This window comes from Canis lupus, chromosome 3, assembly GCF_048164855.1.
Source record: "Canis lupus baileyi chromosome 3, mCanLup2.hap1, whole genome shotgun sequence".
Lineage (NCBI taxonomy): Eukaryota > Metazoa > Chordata > Mammalia > Carnivora > Canidae > Canis > Canis lupus.
In genome coordinates, this window is record NC_132840.1 from 43,073,935 (window position 1) to 43,089,912 (window position 15,978).

Consider the following 15,978-nt stretch of genomic DNA (forward strand, 5'->3'; position numbering starts at 1 on the left):
GGCAGAGAGCAGGGAGGGTAACAGGGAAGGAGGGGCCAACTGACCCATAATTTTGGATATAGAGTTTATAGGATTTGCTGATGGTTTAGATGTAGGGTGTGAGAAAACAAGGCAAGTCAAGAAGGCACACAAGTTTTTCAGCCTGAACAACTTAAAAAAAAAAAAAAGAAAGAAAGAACTGTCATTTACTGAAATAGAGGTGATTGTGAAGAGATAAGATGATCCACTAGGTGACGTCAGGGGTTCTCTTTGAGGTGGCTGGAGATGAGCTAGCTGGAATGGGCAGCTCCCCATCCCCCTATCAGGTGGGTCAGGGTTCCAGGTGCTAGTAAAACACTCCTTTTCTCATTGAAGCAGGAAACGATAAAAGGAAAAGAAAGTGTTGATCAGCCATCTAGAAGAGTGGAAGAGTAGCTGGAGTGAGAGATGTGGTAGTAGGATAGCGCCGTCTTACCTTTATTTGCATTAGTAGTGAAGTTCAGTTTTGTGTATGTGTAATGATTCCACATTAGTGCAGGCCTAGACAATCCTCTGGGTTCCATCTACCTCTAATGATCTGCTTCTAGGAATAAAGCATCTTTGAGTCAAACTTTACATTATTATTGCTCTCTTTTAATAAAAGTATAATTCACTTATTTGAACATTTTAAGCTATCTTAGTTGTATCCTATTAATTAAAAAAAGTTTTATTGTATTTTACCCTTAGTATAGCCTCTAGACTAGGGTAAGAAGCACTGTGAACAGGCCAGTGCTGACCAGGGACCAACTTATCTACTCACCTACCAAGGGCATCCTAGAGAATGTGAGAGAAGGCACCTCCCGTAGACCTTGATGGTTTGTGCTGAGCCACATTGCAGGGACAATTATGTATTAAATAAATTCAGTCACTTGCAGACCTCATTTATTAAGCACTTTCTATGTATTAGGCACCAGAGAAGAATAATATCTAGCTCCCGTACTCACTGGGCTCACACTTCGATAGAGGAGAAAGGCTCATGAACATAACAATAATAAAATGAGGAAAATGCAACTAAGGATACTGTAGGAACACAGAGAATGAAAACCTAACTGATTTTGATGGAGTTTGCAGAACTTCCAATGAGAAGTAGAATAGCCAAGTCGTAAAGGTGATAGGAGGTTGTTGGGTTAAATGGGGAGAAAGTCTATTCCAGGTAGAAGAGACCACTTGGGCAGAGATGAGAAACCACATGAGTGCATGGGGAACTAACTACAGGTGCCACTGTGTTGGGAGTTCAAGGCCAAAAACTGCAAGCAATGAGGCTGAAGGCTCCAGCAAAAGCCATGGGCAATGAAGGGTCTCCTATACCAGGTCCAGGAGCTTGGACTTCATATACCAGGTTCAGGGTTTGGGAAGCCAGTGAAGGATTTGGATATGACATGAGCAGGTCAGCCTTTCCTGAAAATTATTGGACTTAACATTATTTAAAGAGAACATGCTAATGGCTCATCTGTTCATATTATATATGAAAAGCAGAATAATAATGCCAATCAAGCAAAGAACTTAGAGCCTGACTCCTTTTCCTATTTGCCATATGACCTTGGGCTATTCAACAACTCTGAGCCACAATTTCTTCATCTTTAAAACTGGGATAATAATCTTCATATACTTTTATGGAATTTTTGTGGGATCCAAATGAATAATAATGTACATGGAAGCCTTTTGTAAACCACAAAAGTACAATTCAAATGAAAGTTATTATTTTTCCTCAATACACAGTACTCTATAATAGCAGCTTTCATACAATTCCATATATCAACGCTTTGTGTATATGCCTTTGTATTCTCTCTTATGTTATGAGATCCTAGGAGCATTTATTCATCTTTATGTCCTCATAATGTGTTGCCTTTTGTTTGTATTAAGCACCTGTGGAGGTGCTTAAATAATGTTTATTGAATTGAATTTATATTAGTGGTCACTTATCTTCCTTGTGGATAAATGTTATAATATCCTTCCATACACCTAGTATATGGAAGGATAAATCTAAGTAGTAGTATATGAGACAGTTCTCAGACATTTTCAGGGGAAATGAGTACTATGCATTTGTTTGTTTGGTTTTCTGTTTAGAAGTAACTCTTTCCCTCCCTCCTTTCAAAAAACACATGAGGCATCTTCCAGAATTAAGCAAAATGTTAAAGGACAAAGAACATCGAAACAAAATTAATCCCATTAAAATGAACAAAGGAATTTAGAAAGCAGAGGAATATTATCAAGCACCTGGAATGAGTTAGTTACTGCGTTTAAGACAATTAGTGCTGAAAGCTTCAATGTCTCTTTGTTTCATTTCTTCCTTGGTGGACAGTAATTTCCAGGGAGTGGGAGAATATTATTTCATTTCACAGGCCAGAATCTCAGAGTTTTGTGCTAAGCACACAACTGTGTGGAGAGTATTTTGGGGACCTGCCCATCACTGGCCCTGAAAGTGTCATCTACTTGTATTGAGCTGCATCCATTCTTTTTTTTTTTTTAAGATTTTACTTATTTATTCATGAGAGACACACACACAGAGAGAGAGAGAGGCAGAGACACAGGCAGAGGGAGAAGCAGGCTCCATGCAGGGAGCCCGACATGGGACTTGATCCCGGGTCTCCAGGATCACGCCCTGGGCTGAAGGCGGCACTAAACTGCTGAACCACCCAGGGATCCCCAAGCTGCATCCATTTTTGAGGCAATTATGCCCTAAAATCATGGTACACTAATTGTTTCAGCAGAATTCCCTCAGAAAAGCATATTACAGCCTCATTAAAACCACATCAGTTTATCATGATTTACAGTGAGAGGTCTAGGAAATGAATTATTGAGGAACTTCTTATTAACATGAAGTCTGCCACACTAAATTACATACTATAGTTTAAGGCATCAATTACTGACTTCAGAAGCAGAGTAGACAAAGATGCTTTTCAAGCCACATACCCCCACCACCCAAGAATGGTCATTGGCTTCCTGCACAAAGATGTGCTTCTTCGTCAGGCTCCTCACAAATAATTGATACATATATGGGACTTAACTACACAAAGTTGGTGCAAGAAATAATGTGTGTAGGGCCTGGTACATTGCTATGAAAGGGAAACAATTAGGTTCCAGTCTGCCTAATATTTCCAAGTATCAAGTTCTTGTTGACATAACTGGGAACCCCATGAAAAGTAGAAGTCAACAGCTACAAAATACCTACTAGCTGTCAGCACAGCATACACATCTAATTTACTCTTCACAACTACTTGCTCAGCAAACCCATTTTTACAGATGAAGAAACTGAGACTCAGTAGGATTAAAGAATTTGTCTGAGTTGTTTAGGGAAAGTTGAGATTAAATCTGATCTGATTCTAAAGCACATCCTTTTTCCACTTCACCATATAGCTTTTGTACTGCAATACCTCATTCATCAATCATGTTTGGGAGTAGAGGTACACAAGATAACTAGAGTTTTCACTTCAGGCATAGAGAATTTAAAATGGAAATACATTTCTAAAATATGTTGCTTTGCTACCTTAAAAAAAAAAAACCCCAAGATATTCTGGTATAGCTTAAATTGAGGAAATTGAGGACTATCATATAATTCACTTATTTTGCTATAGATATAGCTTGACTGGAATTTACATGATGCCTTCCCAGTGGCTGTAATACAGACCTAATGGTGAGCCATAGTGTAGTATGCAGACAGGATCAACATCTAGGGAAAGTCAAATGATGAGATGGGAGGCTCCTGGGCTCCTGAAGGCCTCACAGAGCAGAGCCATCATAACTGCTCATATATTTACATGAAAGAGAAATTGTGATAGCAGGGATTGGCAAGCTGTTTTTTTTTTTTTTTTTTCTGTAAAGGATCAGATAGTTAGGGGGGCACTTGACTGACTCAGTCAGAAAAGCATGTGACTCTTGTTCTCTGGGTCATGATTTTGAGCCCCATGTTCGGTGTTGAGGTTACTTAAATAAAAAGCATTTTTTAAATTAAAAATAAAAAGGATCAGATGGTAAATATTTTAGACTTCACAGGCTATGTGATCCATACCACAACTACTAACTCTGCTTTGTAGCTTGAAAGCAGCTACGGACAATTCATAAATGAATGGATATGTCGATGTTCCAATAAAACTTTATTTACAAAAATAGGCAATGGGGCTGATTTTACCCCAAGGCCATAGTTTGAGGACTCCTGATCTATATAATTAAAAACATGTTATTTTAAGTCTGTCAGAACAGCTGAACGTACATTCTAAGTTATTTAAGTGCTAACCTGAAATTTGTTAAACCCTATTTCCTTACCATCTGGTTGCTATCTTTCTGTTTTTCTTTTTTCTCGTGGAAGTAAAGAGAAAATATTTCAGTTGCGTGACCTCTTGAGTAGAGTAATATGACCATCTTTCTATAAAATTATTCACTGCATGAAAGATCAAAGTAGCTGTCTCTTCACTCAAAAGAACCATCATCTTCACAGTCTTTATCAATTTCTTGTTTTATTTTGGTAGAACTCAAGCATGATGTTTTTTCAGTAAAAGAATCCCCTTTACAACCTTGTCAGCTTCTTTTATTTATTTTATAAATATTCTCATATTTATAATGTCTCAGACACATATGTCTCAGGCACAGAGCCAATTTTCTTATTGCTTTGTAAAGTGGAAAGTTTAATTTACATGGGTAAAAATTTACCTCTTAGGGACTTTTTAAAAGACTTATGATAAAGCCATAGAACCATTTTTGGAACTATATCACTCATAGATTTCCCATTATGGTTTCCATTTATAAGCCTAATTTCTTCAAGCCTCTATGGTTACATCCAAGTTCATTGTAGTAACCTTAGAGTCTATGAGTTTTATATGTATAATAGATTTTATTACAAAACACAACTAATAATGGACATTATGAGAAAATGTATGAGTTCTATACACGAGATCATTTTATATTTAAAAGTAAATAATTAACGGTGGCTATGCTGGAGTAACTTGCAGCAGAACAATGAGGTAAGTAGAAAAGCTAGATAAAACACAACAATGAAACAGGCAACAAAAATCTGCAGGAAGCCACAAAGATACAGAGGCAGCCAGGATGTGAGGGATCAAGATTTTAGAAGGAAGGAAATGTTACTGATTTGAGCCTGACAAATGGATCATGACTTTCTCCTCTGGAGCATTTATTAAATATTAAAAAGTGAGAGGAGAGGCTGAGAAGATGGGTGGAAGACAGCTGATGGTAGAAAGAAAACAACAGAACTTTCGGGAAATTAATGAGACTGAGGAGGCAAAAGTTGGGTTTGGATGTGTTACGGCTCCCATGAATCAAGGAGTCAAACTCCAGAAAGAAAAGATGCAAAGAACTAAAACTAACGCTTTATTTGAGTTTTACTTCAAGAAATTTGTTGTTTCATAGACCAGATGAAATGAGAGACTAAAAAAGTGAGAAGAATATGGCTGGAAATCTAAGAGCAATTTGGGAAGTTCTGTGATGCTGAGGAGTTAGAATTTAGAATTAGCCAAGGGCAGGTGCCCTGGTAGGTACTCCAGTCTCTTGGTTGAGACTCCACGTTAGAGCTTGGGACAAATCAAAGGGGGAGCAAATCACTAAAATTCTGCAACTGAGCCTTACAAAGGATGTACTTCAACTTCAAGTGAGCTCAATCACTGATTAGATTAAAACAGTTTGCCTCCATCCTAGATGCCTGCCAGAGGATAGGATAAATTTTCTCTGGAGAAATATAACCTCATCCAGAGCCTCATAGTTTTTCTGATAGCTCCCAGCATTCAAAATTAACAGGCACACCAAGAAATAAAACAAAGAGAAAAAGAGGATCAAAACAGACTCATAGGCAATATAAACATTAGTATTATTAGGCACAGAGATTTAAATTGCTAATAATTATGGTCCAAGAAATTGATGACAATATGCAGAATTTTATTTTTAAAACGTTCCATTTAAAAATGCATGCAGATGTAAACTGAAAGCAAGCTGCTTTAATCATAGTAATATCAGGAGACATACAGACTTTTAGTTGAGAAGACTTACCACAGAAGAGGAAGATATTTCATAAGGATAAAGTCAATCATTCAGTATGATATAATAATTCTAAATTTGTACGCATTATTAACATAGTTTCAAAACTAAAGAAGCAAAAATTGGCAGGTCTACAAGAAATAGGCAAACCCATAATCATAGGATGGATGGGTATGTATTTGTGTGAGAGTGTGGCTTTAAAATACCACTCTGGGGAGCGGGGCAGGATGGCGGAGGAGTAGGGTCCCCAACTCACCCGGCCCCCCAACTTACCTAGATAACTTTCAAATCATCCTGAGCACCTGAATTCGGCCTGAGATTTAGAGAACAGCTGGAACGCTACAGAGAGAAAGGTTTCGCTTCTAACAAGGTAGGAAGATGGAAAATAAATAAATAAATAAAAAAGAACCAAGTGGGGGAGGGGCCTTGCGAGGAGTCGGGCTAAGGGGGGCGGCGAGAGCCCCCGGGACAGGAAAGCCCAGGCCCGGAGATGCGGGAACTTTAAAAATCCGCACCGGATTCTTCCCGGACGGAAAGGCTCTCGCAGGGAACTCGGGCAGGGTCACAGGAGGGGCAGTGGAGCCTCCAGGTTCCCGGGGTCACTAGGAGAGGAGGTGCGCCCCGGGGAGAGCGCCCCACACCCCGCGGGCGGAGCTCGGTAAAGGGCTGCAGCGCGCACCCCGCGGGGCCTCGGGAGCAGTTTAGGCGGCGGCTCCGCGTGGAGGGGGCTGCGCGGACCCGGGAGCGCGATTCCAGCGGCGCAGGCCCCGGAGCCCAGGCGCTGGCGGACACAGCCCAGGATCCTATGCTCCCCCACCCACACCCCACAGGCGGAGGCCGGGAAGACACAGGACAGCGAGGATGCTCCTGCCCCCGGCACCCCTGAGCTGTGCAGGTCAGCGCCCCCCGTCCCAGGAGCATCCAGGCCAGTGCGGACTGGGAGATGCTGCAGTTCCTGCGGGAGCTGCCTCCAGAGCTGGGGACCTGGCCACCGCCAGTGGTGCTGCTCCTCTTGGTGTCACCTTGTACCAGGAACGGATTGGGACCGCCAGGGAGCAGAGGCCTCAACAGGATAAACAGTTCCCACTGACCCGTGCACCTGGCAGGAGGCGGGGCAGCTCCCCCAGGTGCAGACACCTGAGAATCAGCACAGCAGGCCCCTCCCCCAGAAGACCAGCTGGAAGGACAGGGGAAGAGCAAGTTCTTGACCAAGCAGCACTGGAAAGCTCCAGGGGAAGTCGAGGGATTTACAGTATTTAGAACCAGAGGATACCCCTCCTTGTTTTTTCTGTTTTTTTTTTTCTTTTTTTTCTTTCTGTTTCCAGTACAACTCGTTTTTAGCCACTCTGCACTGAGCAAAATGACTAGAAGGAGGAACTCACCACAAAAGAAAGAATCAGAAACAGTTACTCTCTGCCACAGAGTTTCAGAATTTGGATTACAATTCGATGTCAGAAAGCCAATACAGAAGCACAATTATAAAGCTACTGGTGGCTCTGGAAAAAAAGCATAAAGGATTCAAGAGACTTCATGACTGCAGAATTTAGATCTAATCAGGCCGAAATTAAAAATCAGTTAAATGAGATACAATCCAAACTGGATGTCCTAACGACGAGAGTTAATGAGGTAGAAGAACAAGTGAGTGACATAGAAGACAAGTTGATGGCAAGGAAGGAAGCTGAGGGAAAAAGAGAAAAACAAAAGACCATGAGGAAAGGTTAACGGAAATAAATGACAGCCTCAGAAGGAAAAATCTACGTTTAATTGGGATTCCAGAGGGCGCTGAGAGGGACAGAGGACCAGAAAGCATATTTCAACAAATCATAGCTGAGAACTTCCCTAACTTGGGGAGGGAAACAGGCATTCAGATCCAGGAGATAGAGAGATCCCCCCACACACACCTAAAATCAATAAAAACCGTTCAACACCTTGACATTTAATAATGAAACTTGCAAATTCCAAAGATAAAGAGAAAATCCTTAAAGAAGCAAGAGACAAGAGATCCCTAACTTATATCGGAAGAATTATTAGATTAACAGCAGACCTCTCCACAGAGACCTGGCAGGCCAGAAAGGGCTGGCAGGATATATTCAGGGTCCTAAATGAGAAGAACATGCAGCCAAGAATACTTTATCCAGCAAGGCTGTCATTCAGAATAGAAGGAGAGATAAAGAGCTTCCAAGATAGGCAGAAACTGAAAGAATATGTGACCACCAAACCAGCTCTGCAAGAAATATTAAGGGGGACTCTGTAAAAGAAAGAGGAAGCCCAAAGAAGTAAGCCACAAAAACAGAGACTGAATAGGTATTATGATGACATTAAATTCATATTTTTCAATAGTAACTCTGAATGTGAATGGGCTTAATGATCCCATCAAAAGACGCAGGGCTTCAGACTGGATAAAAAAAGGAAGACCCATCTATTTGCTGTCTACAAGGGACTCATTTTAGACCTAAGGACACCTACAGCCTGAAAATGAAAGGTTGAAGAACTATTTACCATTCAAATGGTCCTCAAAAGAAAGCAGGGGTAGCAAGCCTCATATCAGATAAATTAAATTTTATCCCAAAGACTGTAGTAAGAGATGAAGAGGGACGCTATATCATATTTAAAGGATCTATCCAACAAGAGGACCTAACAATCATGAATATTTATGCCCCTAATGTGGGAGCTGCCAGGTATATCAATCAATTAAAAACCAAAGTAAAGACATACTTAGATAATAATACGCTTATACTGGGAGACTTCAACACGGTGCTTTCTGCAAATGACAGATCTTCTAAGCACAACATCTCCAAAGAAACAAGAGCTTTAAATGATACACTGGACCAGATGGATTTCACAGATACTTACAAAACTTTACATCCAAACGCAACTGAATACACATTCTTCTCAAGTGCACATAGAACTTTCTCCAGAATAGACCACATACTGGGTGACAAATCAGGTCTTAACCAATACCAAAAGATTGGGATTGTCCTCTGCATATTTTCAGACCATAATGCTTTGAAACTTGAACTCAATCACAAGAAGAAATTTGGAAGAAATTCAAACACGTGGAGGTTAAAGACCATCCTACTAAAAGATGAAAGGGTCAACCAGGAAATTGGAGAAGAATTAAAAAGATTCATGGAAGCTAATGAGAATGAAGATACAACTGTTCAAAATCTTTGGGATACAGCAAAAGCAGTCTTGAGAGGGAAATATGTCACAATACAAGCATCCCTCAAAAAATTGGAAAGAACTCAAATACACAAGCTAACTTTGCACCTAAGGAACTGGAGAAAGAACCGCAAATAAAACCTACACCCAGCATAAGAGAGTTAATAAAGATTCGAGCAGAACTCAATGAAATAGAGACCAGAAGAACTGTAGAACAGATCAACAAAACCAGGAGCTGGTTCTTTGAAAGAATTAATAAGATAGATAAAGCATTAGCCAGCCTTATTAAAAACAAAAGAGTAAATACCTAAGTAATAAAATCACGAATGAAAAAGGAGAGATCACAACCAATACCAAGGAAATACAAGCTATTTTAAAAACATATTATGAGCAGCTATACGCCAATAAATTAGTCAATCTAGAAGAAATGGACACATTTCTGGAAAGCCACAAACTACCAAAACTGGAACAGGAAGAAATAGAAAACCTTAACAGGCCAATAACCAGGGAGGAAATTGAAACAGTCATCAAAAACCTCCCAAGACACAAAAGTCCAGGGCCAGATGGCTTCCCAGGGGAATTCTATCGAACGTTCAAAGAAGAAATAATACCTATTCTACTAAAGCTGTTCCAAAAAATAGAAAGGGATGCAATGCTTCCAAACTCCTTCTATGAGGCCAGCATCACCTTAATTCCAAAACCAGATAAAGACCCCACCAAAAAGGAGAATTATAGACCAATATCCCTGATGAACACAGATGCAAAAATTCTCAACAAGATACTAGCCAATAGGATCCAACAATACATTAAGAAGATTATTCACCATGACCAAGTGGGATTTATCCCTGGGATGCAAGGGTGGTTCAACATTCATAAAGCAATCAACATGATAGATCATATCAACAAGAGAAAAAACAAGAACCATATGATCCTCTCAATAGATGCAGAGAAAGCATTTGACAAAATACAACATCCATTCCTGATCAAAACTCTTCAGAGTGTAGAGATAGAGGGAACATTCCTCAGCATCTTCAAAGCCATCTACAAAAAGCTCACAGCAAATATCATTCTCAGTGGGGAAACACTGGGAGCCTTTCCCCTAAGATCAGGAACACGACAGGGATGTCCACTCTCACCACTGCTATTCAACATAGTACTGGAAGTCCTAACCTCAGCAATCAGGCAACAAAAAGAAATAAAAGGCATTCAAATTGGCAAAGAAGTAAAACTCTCCCTCCTTGCAGATGACATGATACTGTATATAGAAAACCCAAAAGACTTCACCTCAAGATTGCTAGAACTCATAAAGCAATTTGGTAGTGTGGTAGGATACAAAACCAATGCCCAGAAATCAGTGGCATTTCTATACACTAACAATGAGACTGAAGAAAGAGAAGTTAAGGAGTCAATCCCATTTACAATTGCACCCAAAAGCATCGGATACCTAGGAATAAACCTAACAAAGAGGTAAAGGATCTATACCCTAAACACTACGGAACACTTCTGAAAGAAATTGAGGAAGACACAAAGAGATGGAAAAATATTCCATGCTCATGGATCGGAAGAATTAATATTGTGAAAATGTCAATGCTACCCAGGGCAGTTTACACATTTAATGCAATCCCTATCAAAAGACCATGGAGTTTCTTCAGAGAGTTGGAACAAATAATCTTAAGATTTGTGTGGAATCAGAAAAGACCCCGAATGGCCAGGGAAATCTTGAAGAAGAAAAACAGAACTGGGGGCATCATAATGCCAGATTTCAGGTTGTACTACAAAGCTGTGATCATCAAGACAGTGTGATACTGGCACAAAAACAGACACAGAGATCAATGGAACAGAATAGAGAATCCAGGAATGGGCCCTCAACTCTCTGGTCAACTAATATTCGACAAAGCAGGAAAGACTATCCACTGGAAAAGGGACAGTCTCTTCAATAAATGGTGCTGGGAAAATTGGACAGCCATGTGCAGAAGAATGATACTAGACCATTCTCTTACACCATACACAAAGATAAACTCAAAATGGGTGAAAGATCTAAATGTGAGACAAGATTCCATCAAAATCGTAGAGGAGAACACAGGCAACACCCTTTTTGAACTTGGCCACAGCAACTTCTTGCAAGATACATCTATGAAGGCAAGGGAAACAAAAGCAAAAATGAATTATTGGGACTTAATCAAGATAAAAAGCTTCTGCACACCAAAGGAAACCATCAACAAAACTAAAAGATAACCTACAGAATGCGAGAAGATATTTGCAAATGACGTATCAGATAAAGGGCTAGTATCTAAGATCTATAAAGAACTTATGAAACTCAACAGCAAAGAGACAAACAATCCAGTCATGAAATGGGCAAAAGACACGAACAGAAATCTCACAGAGGAAGACATAGACATGGCCAACACTCACATGAGGAAATGCTCTGCATCACTTGCCATCAGGGAGATACAAATCAAAACCACAATGAGATACCACCTCACACCAGTGAGAATGGGGAAAATTAACAAGGCAGGAAACCACAAATGTTGGAGAGGGTGTGGAGAAAGGGGAGCCCTCCTGCACTGTTGGTGAGAATGGGAACTGGTGCAGCCACTCTGGAAAACTGTGTGGAGGTTCCTCAAAGAGTTAAAAATAGACTGCCCTTCGACCCAGCAATTGCACTGCTGGGGATTTACCCCAAAAATATAGATGCAGTGAAACACTGGTACACCTGTACCCCAATGTTTATAGCAGCAATGTCCACAATAGCCAAACTGTGGAAGGAGCCTCGGTGTCCATCGAAAGATGAGTGGATAAATAAGATGTGGTTTATGTATACAATGGAATATTACTCCGCCATTAGAAACGACGAATACCCACCATTTGCTTCAACGTGGATGGAACTGGAGGGTATTATGCTGAGTGAAGTAAGTCAATCGGAGAAGACAAACATTATATGTTCTCATTCATTTGGGGAATATAAAAAATAGTGAAAGGGAATAAAGGGGAAAGGAGAGAAAATGAGTGGGAAATATCAGAGAGGGTGACAGATCATGAGACTCCTAACTCTGGGAAACAAACAAGGGGTAGTGGAAGGGGAGGTGGGCAGGGGTTTGGGGTAACTGGGTGACAGGCACTGAGGGGGGCACTTGACGAGATGAGCACTGGGTGTTATACTATATGTTGGCAAATTGAACTCCAATTTAAAAATATACAACAAATACAAAATTAAAAAAAAATACCACTCTCAGGATGTTTGGGTGGCTCAGTCGGTTAAACATCTACCTTTGGCTTGGGTCATGATCCCAGGGTCCTGGGATAGCGAGCCCTGAATTGGGCTCCTGGGAGGGAGCTTGGCAGGGAGCCTGCTTCTTGTTTTCCCTCTGCCTGCTGCTCCCCCTGCTTGTACTCACTTGCTCTGTCAAAAAAATGTCTTCAAAAAAAAAAAAAAAAGAAAAAAAAAAGACTTGAAAAACTAAAATAAAATAAAATACCATTCTCAGGAACTGACAAAATAGCATACAAAAACCAAAATCAATAAAGCCATAGAAAATCTGACCAACACAGTAAAATAACTTGACCTAACTGACATATATGAAACACTGCAGCAAGGACAATATAAACATTATTTTCAGATGCACATGAAACCTTACCAAAATTGACCATATGTAGGGCCATAAAACAAATTACAGTGAATTCCAAAGAATGTGATTTATTCATTATAATGTCTTTTGACCACAGTAGAATTAACCTAAAAAACATTCTAATCACAGCAGAGTTAAACTAGAAAATAGTCGAATTATCCAAATGTTGGGAAATTAAGCAATATATTTCTAAATAAACCATGAGTCAAAGAATAAACTCAAATAAAATGAGAATATATTTTAAACTAAGTGATAATGAAAGTGTGATCTATTAAAACTTGTTGGATGGGGATCCCTGGGTGGCGCAGCGGTTTGGCGCCTGCCTTTGGCCCAGGGCACGATCCTGGAGACCCAGGATCGAATCCCACATCGGGCTCCCGGTGCATGGAGCCTGCTTCTCCCTCTGCCTGTGTCTCTGCCTCTCTTTCTCTAACTATCATAAATAAATAAAAAAATTAAAAAAAAAACTTGTTGGATGCAGCTGTAGTTGAGATATTAGAGCCTTATATTTAGAAATAAAGAAAATCAATTATCTTAAGTGTCACTTTCAAGAATATAAAAAGACAACAAAATGAACCTAAGGAAAATAGAACAATAATGTCATAAGAGAGAAAAAAAAAATAATGTCATAAGAGAATAAACAAAATAGAAAATAAATGCAAAATAGAGAAAATCAAGAGTTGGCTCTTTGAAAACCTTTAGCAATAAAATTAAGGGAAAGAAATGCCAAAATCTAAAATGAAAATGGGATCATTACAGAACCAAAAGACATTAAAAAGATAATAAGAGGGATCCCTGGGTGGCACAGCGGTTTAGTGCCTGCCTTTGGCCCAGGGCGCGATCCTGAAGACCCGGGATCAAGTCCCACGTCGGGCTCCCGGTGCATGGAGCCTGCTTCTCCCTCTGCCTGTGTCTCTGCCTCTCTCTCTCTCTCTCTTTCTGTGACTATCATAAATAAATAAAAATTAAAAAAAAAAGATAATAAGATATTGTAAGTAAATTGATGCCAACAAATTTGAAACTTCAAATTAAATGGCCAGTCTTTGAGAAACCTAACTTAGGGGATCCCTGGGTGGCGCAGCGGTTTAGCGCCTGCCTTTGGCCCAGGGCGCAATCCTGGAGACCCGGGATCGAATCCCACGTCAGGCTCCCGGTGCATGGAGCCTGCTTCTCCCTCTGCCTATGTCTCTGCCTCTCTCTCTTTCTCTCTCTCTGTGTGACTATCATAAATAAATAAAAATTAAAAAAAAAAAAGAAACCTAACTTAGCAAACTGACACAAGAGAAAATAAAAAATCTGAATTGTTCTCTTCCTAAGAAAAAAAATAATTTTCTAACAGGAAACAACTATTGTATTTCAACTAAAAGAAAAATAATTTTTAAAAGAATTAATTTTCTAGTTAGAAATCTTCCCATAATGAAATCTCCAGCCCAGGTGATTTCACTGGCGAATTCTCCAGTCTAAAGGAAGGAATTACACCTATCTTGCACAAACTCTCCTATATATATGTATTTTTAAAATGGATGGTAGCATAGTCTTGAGGTTAAAAACTGACAAGAAGATTATAAGACAAAATTCAGGCCTATCGTTCTCATGAACTTAATGTAAAATATCCTACAGTATTAGCAAATCAAATCTAGCAATATATAAAAAGGATATTATTCCCGAATTGGATTTGTTCCAGGATGGTAAAGGTGGTTTAATATTGAAAACCAATGAGTAAAATTACTACATTAGCAAAATGAAGGAGGGAAATCATGTTCATAAAAGAAAGAAGCATTTGACAATTCTACATCCCTTCATAATTAAATATATATTGATGAATATAAAGGAATTTCCTTAATCTCATATAGTTTTACCAAAAAAAAAAAAAAAATAGAAACAAGACTCCCCCAAACCATCTCCTACAATATTTAAATTTTACTCTGAGGTTTTACCATGAGACAAGGATGTCTGCTTTTCCTACTTCTAGTCAATATTCCCATGTCAGAAGCAAAGGGCTAGAAAAAAAAAGAAGGTAACAAAATCTCTAGAATCATGAGTGACATAATCATTTTCTATCCCTACTTTATGCCCCCCAGTGTTATCTCATACGTCTACCACAGCACCTGAAACATGTAATTATGCTAGTATTTATTTGCAAGTCAGCTTCTATTAAGTTATCTATAAATTCTTTGAGAATAGGGATCTCTTTGACTCTTTGCTATAATCTCTAGAACCTTGTACAGTTCGTCACACATAGAAGACCGTAGCTGGTTATTTTATTAAATTGTAACGTTTCCCCAAAGCTCCTTGTCCAAGTTACTATTGGTGTGGAACAATGTACTTCAAAACTTAGATGATGAAAACGCTAACCATTTTATTATACGTCATGAATTCTGTGGGCAAAGAATTGCAGTATGGTTTAGTCAGGTGATTGTTATGTTCTTTAACTGTGGTACTCAGCTGGCAAATGGGCTAGTATGGAGAGTCTGAAACTGTTTCATCAAACATATATGTGTCTTAGTGGAGATGGCTGGAAGATTTGGTATGTCTATGACTATCAACCGAGTGTCCCCATGTGGCATCCCAACGTAGAGATTCTAGGTGATTGAGCTCTTGTCTAGGTGGCTGGCTCAACCTCTCATTCTCCCTAGAAAGAGAGACCCAAGAAAGCCAGCTGGAAGATATAGCACATTTTCTAACTTAGCCTCAGAAATTATACAGTAGCACTTCTGCTTCATTCTTTGGTTATCAGTGACTCCTAGGACAGTTTCAGATTCAAAGTGAGAGAAATTACCCTCTACCTCTTGATGGGGGGCATGGCAAGGTCACTTTGTAAAATAGCATGTGGGATGGGAGATATTGTTAGGGCTATCTTCAGAAATCTGCTACCCCCATCTTGTCTCAAGTGGTTTCCCCAACAACTGACCAAGGTTTATGACATCCCATCATTAAAATAAATTTAAATAGGGGCACCTGGGTGGCTCAGTGGGTTAAGCATCTGTCTTTGGCTCAGGTCATGATCTCAGGGTCCTGGAATCAGCCCCACATTGGGCTCTCCACTCAGTGGGAGTCTGCTTCTTCCTCTTCTTCTCCCTCTGTGCTCTCTCTCTCTCTGAAAGAAAGAAAGAAAGAAAGAAAGAAAGAAAGAAAGAAAGAAAGAAAGAAAAGAAAGAAAAAAAGAAAGAAAGAAAAGAAAGAAAAA